General features: G+C 51.3%; 1 long non-coding RNA gene across 1 annotated transcript; it reads left to right on the forward strand.

The window, feature by feature from the left end:
• Positions 1–2,444: 2,444 nt before the first annotated feature.
• On the forward strand, positions 2,445–15,901 carry LOC118972977 (uncharacterized). The gene is made up of 3 exons (XR_005062152.2): positions 2,445–2,840; positions 3,221–3,318; positions 15,512–15,901. It is a non-coding gene; the product is annotated as an uncharacterized lncRNA (long non-coding RNA).
• Positions 15,902–17,185: the final 1,284 nt, after the last annotated feature.

Raw genomic sequence — 17,185 nt, forward strand, 5'->3', positions numbered from 1 at the left:
ATGAGTCTGCAGTTCTAAGAGCTCCGCTGGCACGTGCAGCCATGCGGAGGTCCTGGCTGCCGAGCCCCAAGTCTCTGCATGCCCAGCCCCCTTCCCTCTGCACTTTGACATCCAAGAAGGTAGTGCTGAACCCAGCCAGGGCCAGCTCCACCCCCGGCACTTCCCTGAGTCATCTACTCTGCTGTCTCTGTCTACTTTCAGCGAACATTTTTAGTGTATGCAGCTACAGGACCTGCTGCCTGCTAGGCCGGCGTCATCTTCCTGTGCAAGAATCTGGCACAGAGGGCTGCAAGTCACACAGTTAATTAGGGGTCAGAGTTGGGATTCCAAGCCAGGTTGTTGCATGCACGCATGCGTGCGTGTGGGGGGGGGGTGGTGGGGAGGTTGTAACAAAAGGACAATAGGCCCCCACAAAACTCTGAGAGTCCTAAGAGCAGACAGCATGTTAGAAGAGGGAATTCAACCCCAGACAATATTTCCAGAACCAACCACTCCTCCCCTCCACAGCCCCAACTTAGCCTGGCTCCACCTTCTCCCTCCAGGACACCAGGCAGCTCTCCTGCTCCCATCCTGCCCCCCTGCAGTCTATTCCCTATTCCCCACACACAGTCTGAGGGTCCGGGTCAGGTCAGGGCCCCCCTGGCTCAGAGCCCTCCCCTGGATGCATCTCACTCCTGGTAAAAGCAAAGTCCTCACCATGACCCATGACTCATAAGTCACTCCTCTATGTGGTCCCCGTCACCTCTCTGACCTTACCATCTCCTCCCCCTCAACTCCTCACTCCCTTGCTCACGCAGCCCCAGCCCTGCTGGCGCCCCTCCTGCCTCTCTGACACACTAGGTACCCTTCTCCACCTCCAGACACTTGCACTTGCTGAGACAGGGACCGTGGGTGTAGTCAAAGTAGGGTGAGGGCCTCTGGAAGAAGACCCCTACCAAAACTCCATATTAAACAATTAAGCAAAGACAGAGTTACATTAATTCTCTAAAGTAAAATATCAAACTAGGAATATAAACCTTCTTCAGTGAGATTAATTAAAACTGAAAAGCCAGGAGTAACTTAGCCTGGAATGTTTGAACATCTCCCAGATATGAAAATACCTCAGCATAGCCCATGTCTTGTTTGTGTCAATTAAAGGAGGCTATTGTAAAATCTACTTCAGCCTGCTAAAAGGCCCAGTTTATCTTTAACTTTACCCAGATGCTGCTTTTCCTCCTCCAGCCCTAATCAAGTCAGTAACTCAGCTCACCTTGAAGGCAAAACAAGCAGCCTTGACTGACACACTCCCAAACCAAGAAACTACTACTATGAGAAAAGATCAAAGCAATAAATTTCTTATGTTAACTCTGCAAAATAGTCCGGAAGACTGATAAGAAACTTAGTGTCTCTTTAAAGATAAACATTTAGAGACCATCTGGTGGGTCTGCATTCCTAGCTCTTTGTCTCTCAACCGCCTATAAATCCCCTGGAAAAGGCACCACTACCAGCTCTTTTGTCCGCTCCTGGCTCACGCCAGGAGCTCTATTCTCTCACCGTATCTCTCAACGAAAGCCCCTCCCTAGCTCTCCTACTCCGCAAACAAGAACCCCAGCATCATTGCCATGGCCTCCACTGGACTCATCCTTCTCACAGCTGGGCACATGAGTCCCTACCTCATCTCCTTTCTTTGGGCTATGCTCAAACATCACCTCCTTGTTGAGGCACTCCATGGCCACTTGATTTACAACCTTATCTTCCTGCTGAAAACATCTGTCCCCCCCCCCCCCATTCTCTCCTCTATTTTTTTCTGTAGCATTAGCCCATATCACCCCCTGACATGCTGTATAATTATACATTTATTGGTTATATTTATTGTCTCTCTCTTCTCTGGAGTGTCAGCTCCAGGAGAGGCGGGACCTTGGCTATTCCATTCCCTCTGTCCCCAGCACTGAGCACAGGATCTGGTACATAGTAGATGCTCTGGAAATATTTGTTGAGTGAATGAATGAAACCAGTCGTGAGAATTACTATATCCCAGGCCCCATAACAGACAAATCTGGTACCTCACTCTCCTTAAGTAGATCACATTTTGGAGGCACACAGTAGGTCCACGGGTGGAGAGGGAAGGAAATCAGAGCCAGGAAGCCTAGCTCCACCCTCTCTCGCTGTGTGACGTCAGGCAAGCAAGTCTCCCTTCCTGGGCCTCAGTTTCCCCATCTGTGTGTTGGGGATAAGAATAGCACTCACCCTGCAGGGCTGCCCTTTGGATTCAATGGGGTTTTTGTGTGGGATGCTGACAGTGTGACTAATTCAGAAAGCTGGTTCCCTTCCTGGAAGGAGGGGAGTGGGAGGGGCAGGACTGTGTGTTTTCCAACAACCAACAATGGAACTCTTGTAGGCAGGGGCCCTCAGGCAGGGAAAACACATCCACCCCTGTGGGTTACTGACAAAAGTCTCAGGTCTCAGAGCAAGGCTTTCCAGAGCATTCACATTCTTTGAAGATTGTTGCAACAAGAAATACTGGTTTGGGAATGTATGCCCACTGGGGTGGGCTCCCATTTACCCTTCTCTCTGCAGTGAGCAGCTGTGAGGGTTGGGGGAATCTCCCTCCTACAGCTCCTGAGGCCAGGACCAGATTCGCTTAAGACGATCTCTGTGTCATGAAGACTGCGTCAGTGGGGTCCAATCAAAGTGAAGTAAGGAATTTGGTTTAGGAGTTGAGGGAAGCGAAGATTGGGGTTTTGCTTCGGAAGAGTGGGAATGCACACATGAGGGCTGGAAATTGCAGTTTTTGTCACCACAAGACAAGCCAGCCTGAGGACAAAGCTAACACCACAGAGAACCACGGACCAGAAGAAATGGTGAGAAGCAAAGTCTGCACCCTGATCAAACCTTGTCTCACCTCCCTCTGGAATTTTCAGTCGCGTAATCTAATCATCTGACTTGTCTGAGTAAGCTTTAATGCGGCTCCCTGTTCTGTTCTAATTTGTAATCAAGAACAACCAAACTGACATCCAGAGATATTCTGTGGACCCAGAACCACTGCCCTTTCACTGGGATATGTCATGTGGTTTTTCGTTAGTTTGAGCCAAAGCACCTCTTTTAGCTTCAATCAGTGCAAGTGTTTCTGGAGGCCAATGAGTGCTTACCTCAGCCGGGTCAAGGCTCTGTTTCTGTGGACAAATCTGGGTCCCATTCTCCTGGATAGACATCTTGGTGACGGTCCTGTTCTCCTTCCCAGGTTCCACCTCAAAAAAGGGCAACGAGCCAGAGGAGCCGCAGGACTCAGCAAAGCCAGACGTGCAGGTGCCTGGGAACTCAACAGCCCTCCCATCAAAGGTAGCAATGTGAGCTGCCAGGGGAGAGTGGGTGACAACCAAAGATACCCCTCAGGGTCCCCCACTCCTGTCCAGGCCCACAGGAGGAGGGGAGCAGTCTGTGGTGTGGCTGGGTGCCTCACAGCGGCAGAATCGCTCATAAGCTCTCCAGCCCAGAAGGGCTACCTGGCCAGGCGGGACCTGTCCCCATGGAGCAGCCACCCTGGACAGGGGGGCCGGACACGAAGGCCATGCCACGCTGGCAGCTGTCCTGGCACAATGGAGGGCAGGGCAGGCTTGGCACAGGAAGCTGGGCCCCAAGGAGCCTCGAGCTCACACTGGCTGTGGGGAGGGCAGGCCAGCTCTGGGGGAAGACAACTTGGGGTCAATAATCAGCCAAACATTATTATTCTGGAATGTTTCCAACCAGAAGAGGGCCCAGGGAGCAGAGGGACGTACAGAGGGCAAAGAGGGAAGGGGGCTGCACTGTCAGGAGGCAGTGTGGTGGTGGTGGCGGCGACGGGCAGTAAGGGGCGTGACAGTGATGAGGATGGTCTCAGATCACACTGCTTCAGCCCTGCTCTATGCTTCTCCTAGGTGTTATCTCTTATAATTCTTAATATTTTCTTCCTGAATTCACTGAAGAAAACTGAGTGAGCCAGAAACTGCAAGGGCATCATCATCTCACCAATGAAAAGAACTATCTGCCATTGAGCAGTCACCAGAAGTCCGAATTTCACTTGCCATCTTGTTTAAACCTCCCAACGATCCCCTGAGATAGGGACTTCCATCAGCCCCTCTTACAGACAAGGAGCAGTTAAGTGACTTGTCTGAGGTAACACAACTTCCGAGGGACAGAGATGGGATTCAAAACGAGGCTGTTTCCCCTGAGCCCACGCTCCCACTCGGCAGGAACCACCTGGGGGAGCAGTGCTGGTCCCCAGAGGCAGGTCACACCACCACATTTTTGCCTGACTCCTCAGCCCGTGTTGGCCATTTGCTTGCCTGGCCCCACTGGCGTTTCAGTTTCCAAGCCCTGAGGAGCAGCAAGAAACCGCCTGGAGGATGTGGGGATTGCACACGTTAGGATCCAGAAGTGTAACAGGGGCAGGGCAGCAGATGGGCTCAGAAGAGAGGGCAGGTCAGTCCACACGAGCACCCCAGGGCCGCTCAAGCAAGGGCCGCATGTCGTCCATGAGCCAGGAGCAGTTGTAGCAGCGTGCCTCCTGCTGCCTCTGAGTGGCCTTGCACGAGTTATGTAACTTCCCTGTGCCTCGGTTTCCTCATCCATGAAACAGAAGTAATAGTAGCACTTCCCTGGGAAGATTGTTATAGGGATTTGATGAGCTAGGGCCTATGGCAGTAAATGCTGCCAGATGCTCTGGTGCATCCCCATTGCAGCCCCCCTTGCAGATAGGCAGGGCCATGATTAGTTCTGGCCAAGGTGCTATGAGCTCACCATGACCCCCACAGTAAAGGATTGAAGAGCAGGGGTGCATGGTAGCAGGGTGGTGTCATGGATGAAAGTGAATTTGAATGGTGCACTGGAGAGCTCTGTGGAATTTGTAGGGCAGAGAATAACCCTTGGCCGTGTTGGGCCATGGAGAGGTCAGGTTAGTTTGTTACTGAAGCATAGCCTCGCCTATCCTGACTGATTCGATAGCCCTCAGTGTCAGCTGTCATTATCACTGGCGCACTATAAGCAAGGGAAGGTCCTCAGGGTCAGCTGGTGAGGTCAGGATAAGGAAGACCCTCACCTGACAACACTGTGGCCCCTCACCACAGGCCACCAGCTGTCCCCTGCACAGGGAGGCCATGTCACTGGCGTTCCTGGATGTAGCTCCCCAGCACGGCACACAAACTCTCCTGCAAGTCCCCTGTGGTACACTGGTCGTGGACATGGTTCTCCATGTGGACCCGAGGCTCTGTGTCCTCAGGGCAGGCCCAGTAGGGCCACCGTGGGCACCCAGCCATCCACAGATGGGCCAGTGCAGGGCTGCCTGGTCTGGTAGGCACAGAGGCCCTAGGCCTGTGGTTAATCTGTGGGCATTGGAAAGCCACATGCTACTGGAGCCACAGAAGTCACCCCCAGGAAACGTGTGAAAGTCCCCACCAAGGCCACACAGGGTGCTGATGTAGACCTCAGGCACTGTCGCTCAGAGGACACCAGATCTGTGAAAGGCCACAGAGAGGTGAGAAGCCATGTGGACTGTGATGGCCGAGGACATGAAGAAGGCCCCGAGCAAGCCCCCAGCCAGGGGCAGGGGTGGGTGGCCCGGGACCCGTTCTGCTAGAACACAGATACCTGGGCCCTGCTTCTTCTCCTGGGATCCACTCTCCACACGGCATCCAATGAGTCCTTTAAAACCACAAATCAGATCCTGCCCCTCCCTTGCTCAAAACCTTTCGGTGCCCCCCTAGACACTCAGATAAAACCCAGAGTCCTGTGCAGCCCTATAAAACTGGCCTCCGTCACCTCCATGTCCGCATCCTTTCCCACTCATCCCACCTCACTCTGCTCCGGCCACACGCTGGGCTCCATTCCATCCTCTAAACCTCTCCGCTGGCTGCTCCCTCGGCCTGGCTGCTCGTCCCTCCCGTGTCACAGGACTCCCGCTCCCACCTCCTTCAGGTGTCTGCCCAGCGCCTCCCAGCTCTGCCTGTCTTAAAGCATAACGGCCCACTGCATTCTCTTGCGTCCTCCCCTGCTTAATTTTACTCCAGAGCAAAACTGTGTTACTTTCTGAAAAACGAGATGTTTACTTATATATTAGTTGATTGTTTTTCTCCCAGGGATTTTTGTCTGTTTTTCTAACAAAATAAACAAAGTCACTGTCCTTGCCTGGGAGAACTCCTATTCTGTCAGGAGGAAAACAGGCAACAAAGAAGTGATTAACAGGATGAATTAAGATACTGACAAACACTATGAAGGAAAGAAAGTAGGGTCATACCAGAAAGAGTCAGGGAGGGGTGGCTTCTTTCACGGCAGAGGGCTTCTTAGAGGAAGTGGCGTTTGAGCAGCGGAGACTTAAAGAATACAAGTGCATCCGCTTTGTGAACATCAAGGAAGAGTGTTTCAGCCAGAGAGAGCAGCTTGTGTAAAGGCCCTGAGGTGGGAGCCTGCCTGGGGTGCTGGAAGAGCAGCAGGGAGGTCAGTGTGGCTGAAGCAGGATGAGGGGCGAGTCACAGGAGAGGAGAGCAGGGAGCTGACAGGCCGGTTCTGTGTGGTCACATTGCCCACAGTTTTACTCGGGGTGAGATGGAGCCATAGGAGGGCTTTAAGATGGGACCTATGTGACCTGACTTAGGATTTTAGAAGACAGCATCTTCCTTCTGCCTGCCAGGGGCTGGGGGGAGGCCAAGGCACTGCTAGAAAGCTGGTTTGGCTTTGCAGTTACATGTTTTATTTATCAAACACCTTAATGCGCTAACTAAATGTCTGTCCTCAGGAATTTGTACCTCTTAATCCTCACATACAGGTTGGTACCTGTGACATATTAAGAAATATGTATCTGCCCCCAGTTCCTGGCACATAGCTCCTAAAACTCTTGTAATTTCCTTAGTGGTGGGGGTGCTAGGAGCATCTTTTGTGCTGATATTTAGTCCTTGACCCCAGTTGCTGGCACACGGAGCCTAAATCCCTTGGACTTCCCTGGGTGATAGGATTGTCTTTCGTTCTAATGAGGCCCACTTGGCAGGCTCCTGGATGGGCGCTGGTCACCGGGAAGACCCAGTTATGATTAGAAGCTTGGAGCTTTAGTCCCACCTCCCATTCTCTGGGGAGGAGAGAGGGACTAGAGACTGAGTTAATGACCGATCATGCCTGTGCAATGAAACAGCCATAAAAATCCCTGAACTATGGGATTTGGAGCTCTTTCGGGTTGGTGACCACACCCTCGTGCTGGGAGGCTGATGCACCCCAACTCCACAGGGACAGAGGCTCCTGCGTTTGGGAGCCTTCTGGACCTCACCCTATGAACCTCTCACCTGGAGGTTCATCTGTAGCTTCTGTAGGAGCTTTGTTAATAAACTGGGAGATGTGCTCCTGAGGCGCGATAGACACTTATCAATCGTGAAGAGGGGGGTGTGGGAACCCCCTGTTTATAGCCAAGTCAGACAGAAGTGTGGGTAACATGGAGACCCCACTACTTGAGGTTGGCATTGAAGTGGGGGGGCATAGTGTGGGGGTGAGCCCTGAACCTGTGAGGTGTGACGCTAACTCCAGGTAGATAGTGTCAGAATTGAATCGTAGGACATCCAGCTGGTGTCCCAGAGAACTGGAGGACTGGAGGACTGGTTGGTGTGAAAAACCCACACATTCGGTGACAGAAGTGTTCTGGGTGAGCAGGGACCAGTAAGTAGAGGGGAAAACACTCCACCTTTTTCCCCTTACAGTACCATTATCCCCCATTGGACAGATGGGGACACCAAGGCACAGAGAAAATCACTAGGTCAAGTCAATAGTTAACAAATGGCACAGTGAGATTCACACCCAGGCCTCCGGGCCCAGCACCCCATGCTTCAGCACTTCCCCACATTGCCTGCTGGAGCGTCGACAAGCCCCCCAGAGGACCCCGTGGCTCTTTGTCCCCCACTTGTATGACCCAGAACAGGAGTGTAAATGGAGGCCCATATCTCATATATCTTTAAGCTACCAAACTGTTCATTGAAACATGTTCTGTCCTCCTGCCTGGACACACAGACTTTCCCAGTGCCCTGGAGGCCAGGTTTGAGTTTGGGAGGTTTGACTCCTCAGAGTTCCTGGGCAGGATATGGCCTCCAAGGAGAGGCTGCCACCATGTCTGCGTCCACCTCCTTTCTTCCCAGCTCTGGTCTTTGAATGCTCTCCACCACCACCCCCCGCCCCCACCCCAGGCCCACACTGCCCAGCCCAGCTCCATGCCTCCCGACCTCTTGCAATGGAGCCTTGACTGTGCTCAGCAGGGGCCGCTTGTGTGAGGCCCTCGAAGGACTCAGAGCCTTTTATGCAGGGATTCCGGCTCCTGGCACACAGTCTATAGGGAGTTGGAGAGAGTGAAGGCTCGGGGTGGAGACTTTTTAGAAGTCCTCGGACACCTCACCTGAGGGGAAGGAGGAGCATGGTTAGAGATGGCCAGAGCAGGCTCTGTTTTTGGAGAGAAGAGTGGGGCAGGGACCCTCTGCTCAGTTCTAAGGGTGATGGAGCCCTAGCACCTCGCTCTCCAAAGTGAATGCCCTTGGGCTGCCATTTCATCAGCCTGTCGTTATTTCTGTTCACTAGTCACCAGGGTTCTCTGAGATGCAGGACTAGCCCTCAGTGACACTGACCTAGACCACCCCACACTGTCCCAACAGCAAAGACAGCCACCACCCTGCCATGTCAACATCCACCTGCAGGGCCCACGTGACACCCCAGGGCTCCTGGCACCCGACCTCTACCCAGATGGTGAAGGGCTGTGGTGTGGCCAGCATTCGGAAACGGGTGGTGGGCCAATTGAAGGTGCGTTAGTGGGGGTCTCCACAGAGCTACAGTGTCCCGCAGCACATGCAATGGCAACCTCAGTCAGCCTTGTGCTGGTGGCACAGCTCACAGGCCCACAGGCATGAGGATGGCATTTGAGCAGCAGTCCGGAGCCGGGGCTGTGGCACACACATGTCTGGTCACAGCTGGTGGTGGGCAGCACGTAGCACCCAAAGGATGTAGTATCCCTGTGGGCAGCAGCTGAGCCAGCGCACAGCACACAGATGCCCACCTCCGGGACAGGGCGCCCAAGCCAGGGGTAAGCGCTGTGTGCTGGCAGGTGCAGGCTGCTGAGGAGTTAAGGTTCGCACAGATGCTGGGTAGGGTAGCCCGCAGACATCATAGGAGTTGTTGGCTGGACATGCCACACCTGGGGGAGGGGACAGATGGACTGGGCCACCATCCTGAAACCCTTGGTTGCAGGTCAGGGAGGTGTGGAAGGATGGACCATAGGATCCTTCTCAAACCACTGCTGTTCCTGGTTAATGCCCTTCCTCCATGTGGGTTATTAGTATTATGTCCACGGGCCACTTAAAAACTATGGCGCATGATGAGTAATTAGGACAATTCAGGCTCAAGTGCAGGAAGTTGGGAGGTGGGATTAGAAAGGGCTAAGGAGAGCCTGGCTCTGGTTTGAGGTTTGGGTCGCCCTACTTGGGAGCAGGGATGGCTTTTTTCTGGAGTTGAGAAGTTCTGTTCAGCCGGGGCAGGTGGCATCCTAGCTGGCCAAGAGGTGAAGTCCCTGTCAGAAGGTGGAGGGGCACCTATGGCATCCCAGCCTGGGTTCCAATCCCCATTTCCTACTGTGGGAACTTGGGTAAACACTCATCCCTTCTGTCCCTCAGTTTCTCCACCTGTAAACAGATTCAACAATGGTTCCTGGTACTAAGGAGCACCATATATTCGCTATTAGTGATCTCTGGTTTGGCCCATCTGTCCTTGAGGCACTGCCTGCTTGCCCGCTGTTTGCCCCCAGCCCAGGTCTCCCAGGCCCAGTGTAGCCACTCACCCAGGTCAGCTGTGCTGGGTCTACCTGCTGTTGCTGAAGTTGGCATCACTGGGGGCGGGTGCCCCCCTGGGGAGCACCTTGTCACTTCTGGGCTGCCACTGAAGTGACCACAGAGGCTGCAGAGATGGCCCTGGTGGTCTGGACACCCCCATGTGAAGTGTGCTGGTGCAGCTGAATGGCATCTTCAGCTGGTGCCCACCTGCCGCAGCCCCAGACCCACTCCTGCCACACTTGGGCCTCAGAGCCCAGCTACGCCGGGAGGCTCCCCTGCAGGTGGGGGAGCACAGCATCTCTTCCTTCTGCCACTTGCTGCCCCTGCCCTATGCCACCCACACACCCCTCTGTGACCCCCACAACAGGTCTGAGGGAGGGAGAAAGAGCTGGGGCATCTCCAGCGCTGCACATCCAAAGCTGAGCCCCCACCTTATCCCGAGCCCTGCCCCCACCTTCTCCCCTCAGGCAGGTGCAGCTCTATCCTCAGTCTGCAGAGGCCAAAAATCAGGTCATGCTGGAACCGCCCTCTCATCCCGCCTCTGATCCCTCTGAGGTATTTCCAGAAGCCCACCACCTCACCCCACCAGCTACTACCTCTCCCTGATTGCACCACTGTCACTTCCCACCTGGACTGTGTGTCAGTCTCCTCTGAGTCCACCTGCTCCCCTCTGCCCCCGACAACCTGTCCCCCACTTGAAGCCAGACAGAACCTCACCCTCCCACCTCATATACACACACTCCCAATCTTCCTTTCGTGTTTTGTTTTTGTGCCACTCATTACCATCTGATACACGTCTATTTTTTACTGTCTCCCACTGTTATAATGGAAGTCCAGAAGAGAAAGAGCCAGTCTGTTTGTTCTTTCCTGTGTCCCCAGAGTCTAGAACAGGGCCTAACACAATGTCAATGTTCAGCAAAGTTTTGTTGATTGGATGAACGATGGCTGGAGGGATGGAAGGATAGATGATAGATGGAGGAGTGGGCAGGAGGGATGGATGGATCAATGGTGCGTTATGTCACAGGAGATGGTTTGACGCAGGGGACTTTCAGTGAAGGGATGGGTTGATGGAGGGCTAAACCAACTGAGGAACAGAAGGATGAAGAGGTAGAGGGAGGGATAGATCAATGAATGGATAGAAAGTTGGATGGATGGATTGAAGGATGATTGTATAGAATGTAACGATGGAGGGATGGATGGACTATTGAATGGAAGGATGGAGATTGATGAATGGGTGGACAGGTGGACCAGTGGATGCAGCATGGGCTTAAGTGGATGAGGGGAAGATGAGGGATTGGCCTGGACAAGGTTGAGAGTTGGTCTTACCTTTCTGCCTTCTTACTCCGACTTATTGCCCTTGTTCCAGGATCACACAAGTCCAGTATCTCCATACAGTACAAAAGAGACATCCATTGGCTGCAGAAATTCCACACTGAAGGAGAGGCCCCCAGGGATGGGATCTGGCCGACAGGAATGAGCCAGGTGGTGGGAGCAGGTGCCTTGAAATGGGTCATGGCTTCATCAAAGGTGAAGGAATGAGGGTCTCCAGCGGCCACACAGGTGCCTGGGGGCTCTGGCAGCAAGCCCTGAAGACCACAGCCCCCACCCCGACCCGAGCAGAGCAGCAAGCTGGGCTGCAGTGAAAGTGCCCTGGGCTGTCACAGCTGCAGTCATGGTCACATCGTTCAGCCAGACCAGGCCTCCCAGCTAGGGAGAGCGGCCAGGTGAACATCCCTGCCCAACCCAGGCTCTCCTGAATCCGGGGGAACTAGGGACCCAGAAAGAGCAGAGGCCGAGGGCTGGCTTGACATGAGGATGGGCATGAAGGTGATGCTGGGAGTCAACAAAGGGGGGCCTGGTGCTCAGGACAGGCCTGGAGGGCAACAGCCTTTGAAACCTGCTTCCCTCAGCAGAAAGCACAGTCCAGTGGTAAGGGCACAGTTTAGGGTCAGAGAGATCTGTAGCCCAGACCTGGCTGTGTCCCCTGAGAGCTCTGTGCAGCAACTAGTCTCCGTTTCCCTTCTCCTCCTTTTCAGTGCCAGCATGTGCACAAGGCCCTCAGCACCCAGCTGGCCCACAGCATGCTCTCCACATATGTTAGCTATTATTATTATTATATATTACATTATATTATATTATATTATATTGATTATTATATCGATTATATTATTATATATATTATTATTGTATTATAATATGCAGGTCCAATGCTGGATACATGGGGAGCTCAGAAAATAGTACCTGTTATAATGATGACAGAATTACATATGTAGTAAATGACCAAAATGTATTTGCCATTGTTATCATTATGTATCATTAAATACTTAGCACAGGAACATAGTAAATGCCTAATAGATACTGGCCATTATTAAAGCTATTATCATCATCATTATTTTAATATGCTTCCACACATATAGACACATAGTAATTCCCCAAATATATTAACCATTATTATTATTATTGTCGTTATTAAAGTGCTTTACCTAGGCATGAACACAAGGTAAATACCCAATAAATTTTAACAACTATTAGCAAGTAGTGAGGTGGGGCAGGGACATGGGACAAGCATCATGATTAATTTTTCCCGCCTATGAAGAAAAACGCTGAAATATAAATAGTACAGTAAGAACAGGAGGGGCTCCATTGTAAGGCTAAGATTCCATTTTAAAAACCAAGGAGTTAGGAGGTAAGATTCTTAACATTATGGTAATTAGCCAACAACTGCTCCTGTCATAAGGCAGGGTGAGCAGTCCTAAATAGTATGTTTCCGGGGCTTGAGGGTAGCCACTAACTTGGAGAAGAACAGGATCAATAAATTCCTGGTGTTAAGTTTATCTTACAGAATATCTAGAGGACAGACTATGGATGTTGATATAATGCCTCTCACCGTAGACATCATGAGACCACATGTCAAGCCAATACCCCCTGGCTCTTTGCCTCATTCTTGAAATCCATAAAAGACAGAACCCTGAACCTTGAAGCATGCCTCCTCGCTGAGGTTGCCCGCACTCCCCTTTCTTTAGGTGTGTACTTTACCTTGAACAGAGATTTCCTGCTGCTCAACTTACTGCATTTTGTCTCTGCACTCTTTCAAGCCTCTTGGGTGATTATTAAGAAACCCCTTTTCTCAGTGGTAAGCATCTTTGTTACTTTGCTATTTCATTCAATTTTCTAGACTTAATTTAAGCACAAGTCTTCACTCTGTCTATCCTACTTCAGACAAGTAAGGAAGGGCTACTAAGAACTCTGACTTGGGTTTTCAAGTTCTCGTCGCCTGGGTAACCTGGACAGGACTGCAGCTGTATGATCATGCTTTTTAGTAACCTGCCCCGAAATCTCCTTTCTTTGCCTTTGGGAAGTCCCAGAACATAATCTCACTCCATCCAGTGCTCTGAGGCTCCCCCAAATCCTGGGGTGGTAAGAGCTTAGTTCCCAGGCCATGCAGATTCAAGTGGACACTGGACATCTGGTGACCCTGGCTTCAGGAGCTGGCAAGGGGTCTGCCCTATGCTGAGCAGGAGTTCAGTGAGCTTCCCTTTCTTCCCTCTGCTCTTCCTTGCTCGCCACTGCCAGCAGAGTAGCTACTACTCTTGCTTTAATGAGTTCCCTCCTTACCTACATTCCTCCAACCTGTTCGAGAATTCTTTCTCAATCAGTCAGTAATCCTCCCCAGTCCAGGTTGAGTTTTCACCTAGTGCCCAGGGAGAGACCTCTCCAGACCCAGATGCCCGACAACAGTAGCATGGGACCTGACATATGGTCAGTACTCAAGTGTTTGCCATTCAGGTAACACTAACAGCAACAATAATAAAGCATCCAGTATGGATTTTGTACCTATTAATGCTAAATAACTTTAGCTGTTGTGATTATTGTTCATTATTTTTTTATTGTCATTATTATAACCAAAGTGTTTAGTTGAGCCCTAGCACATAGTAGGCATTCAGTAAGTGATGGCTGTTAGAAACATACTAACAATAGTAGTAATAATAACATGAAGCCCTGCCCCATTGCTACCCAAATGTTCAAACCAGCCAGGGGCCTCTGATGCCCAGTACCAGAGAGCCAGCAAGAGCTGTGGTACAGGGGAGCAGGGCAGGGGACAGTTAGAAAGGGCTGAATGTGGACTAAGTTTTCATGATGTCAGAGAATTTTTGTTCATTTTGTTAGCTGTGAACAAATCATGATAGTTTTTTTGTTTTTAAGCCCTAATTTAGTAAAGAATCATGCTGAAGTATTTAAAGCACTTCAGCTGTAATGGGGGTCCTTACACCATGCCTGGGATTTGGTTTACAAAAAACTAAATGCATAAGAGTGGATAAAACAAGGTTGGCCACAACTTGGCCATTGTTAAGCTGTTTGAATGATATAGGAGCATGTAAACTATTCTACTTTTGTTTGAAAATGTACATAATAAAGAGTTTAAGTAAGAAAGAATTAAAGGATATTGCTATCATAAAAGGTCTTCCATCTCTGTAGAAAGTCTTGGTTTTAAGTCTGTCCTCCTTCATTTTCAGCTGTGTCCTTTATCAGCATAGGTAACTTTACCTTTATGAGCCTCAGTTTTCTCAACTGCAAAATGGGCATAAAAGCAGACCTTCTCTCCCGCACAGGGTGTTTCTGATGTGATAGCAGCAGGCACATGTCCCCCTCAGCCCCACACCTGGGACAGTGCAGAGGCTCAGTGGGTATTAGCAGCTGCTGAGATTATCTGGCATCTCTGGGAATTAGAAAGGTGAGTATCTCAGGTCAGGCTGTCTGACGGTGGAAGAGGAGACACAGTCCACTTGGCAGGGAGGTAGGGAGCAGCACAAGGAGTCATAGAGTCAGCCCAGGGCTGGTGTTACCATATATGGCAGTCAGTAACACACAGGCTCCAAACCGACCAGCATGCATGCAGCTGGAGCCTGGGAAGAGTCTGGAAGCCCCTGCCACACCGGGCTTGGGAATGTGTGAAGAGGTTCAGGACGCTCCGGAGTACAGAAATGCTTCTGTCTAATAACGGACAGGCAGATGAGTTCCCACCCCACTCAACCGCAAGTCACCACAAAAGGAATAATTCCTCCCCTGGCAGGCTGCGGCATCTGTCTGCAGAGCTGAACAGAGGATGTGGTCACTGCCACGGCAGCGCACAGAGCATTGGCACAGCTGGATCTATGTGGATCCAGGTTGATTTTGCTGTGGCAAGGGGCAGAGGGCCCTGGGAGTCCTGCAAGAGCCTCCTGGCTGACACATCTGCCCCTGGTCACTACAGGCTGGACAGGCAGCCCACGGTCATCCCCACAAACCTTGCTTTCTTCTCCCAAGTAACTCAGGCCTCAGTATTGTCACTAGGCTCGTTGTTGGAGCTGCTGCAGAACCCACAGGTGTGGCCCTCAGGGCTGTGGCAGGTGAGGTGAGGCTGCATGTGAGGTCTGTGCTGAGCCATTGGCCAAAGTTGGACTGCAGCACAGAGAAGAGGCCATTCCAGTATGCAAAAGGCCTGCCCCTAGTCAAGCTTACAGGGAGGGTCACTGTCCAGCTGTTCACCTAGGGAGCAGACAGAGGAAAGGAAGTCTCAGAAGACAGGACCATGTGTGTTTGGTTCAGTATTGCTTGGCACATGGTAAGTGTTCAAATATAAGTGAAATATTTTTAAGTGAAGGAGCAAAGACAGACCTCTCACAGTGAACATTTCTTGTTTTATCCTGCTCAGCATTTCTTTCTCCTTCTTCCAGATTTCCTTGGGAAATCCCCCATCCCATCTCTGTCCATGGAGGTCACAGGAAGTCAACCCCAGCCCCACTCCAGCTTACAGCGCTCGAGCCTGTGCAGCCATCCACTGGCTGCTTCAGAGCAGGTCGGCGACCAGCTAGTTTGTGTGACTCAAGCTGGGCCCATGAGGGACAGCCCTGGGACTTGTCAGAAAAGGTTCTCTTTGACCAGTGGCATTTGCTAGACTGTCTGCCATCTTTGTCCTCACAGTGTGGGGGAGCGTGTGCTTGGACATGAAGCCACTATAGAGGAAAGTAGAGCCCAGAACAGAGACATATTCCGGACACATTTTTTGAGCACTTGGATCTGCGTAAGCCTAAAGCCAAAAACCTGTGTGCTTCCTTTTACTTATGCAAAACAATAAATTCCTGTTTTTCTTAAGCTGGTTTGAGAAGTGTTTCTGTTATTTTAAAATGAATAAGTTCTGAGAGATATATGCAGAAAAGTGAATACAATCACAGAACAGAGGTAACAATGTAGAAGCATTGGTGGGAAAATGATTTTTTCCCTTCAGGCTGTAGTTTTTGGGGAGGGGCTGGATTCCTGGAAGCTACCTGTCCTCCAAAACTCTGTGATTTCCTGAGCCATGCCTGGGAGGTCCCTCTGAAGGTGAACCTAGGTCGTGTTAACCCAAATTGACACCATTGAGATGAGCATGACCAGGCTGCTGGACCTGTTCTCTTTCCCCGGTTTTACCCTGGGCCAGAGAAGCCACAGGGCTCAGCAAAGACAGACACATGGGTGCCTGAGAACTCAACAGTTCTGCCATGAAATTGGTGATGTGCGACTGCCCAGGTGCCTGGCAGGTGCCAGGGGAGAGCAGGTGGCACCTGTAGATGCCCCTCAGGGCCCATCCTGCAGGAGGGCCGAGGGAGGTGCACAGGGTGGGTGGAAACCTTGCAATGGCAGAGCTGCTCACAGTGACCTCCAGCCCACAGAGCCTCCCCAGTCAGTAGTTCCTGTTGGACGGGGGTGGGCACACAGTCAGTGTCCCTGGGCATGAAGCATGTCACTGGCTCAGTGTCATGTAGCTCTCAGACAGGGCAGGGCTCAGTGCAGGAGGTGAGATGCAAAGCGCCTCAGGGCTCGTGGTGGCTGTTGGGAGGGCCGGCCAGCTCTGGAGGAACACAAGTGGTTTGCTGCATTCACTGTCCCTAGACCAGATGCCATCTCTGCTATCTCCCTGGTACTGACACAAGGCAAACCTTGAGGAATATTTGCTGAAAGAATTAATGAATATATTGAAGCCCTTTGCTGTAGCATTAGTGTGTTCAACTTTGAGCATCTACTATGTGCCAGGTCCCATTCTAGAGGCTGGTGACACAGCAGTGACCAAGGCAGACAGAAATCCCTGCCCTTATAGAAGAGGTGTTCCAGAGCAGGGCCGACAGCCTATGTGTAGACCGGATCCGGCCTGCCATCTGAGTTTTTACAGCCCACAAGCTAAGAATAGGTGGTAATGTAAAAGGCAAATATTTGATCTTTGTCCTCAGTATAATTAAAAAATAAATATTTGGACTGTTGGCACACAGCTTCTAAAAACCTTGAACTCTCCAGAGTGATGAATATTTTTTATATGATAATGAGAGGACTGGTGACTGGTGGCTTCTAAATTGTTTCAGCATGCAGGCCGGTCA

This window comes from Manis javanica, chromosome 17, assembly GCF_040802235.1.
Source record: "Manis javanica isolate MJ-LG chromosome 17, MJ_LKY, whole genome shotgun sequence".
Taxonomy (NCBI): domain Eukaryota; kingdom Metazoa; phylum Chordata; class Mammalia; order Pholidota; family Manidae; genus Manis; species Manis javanica.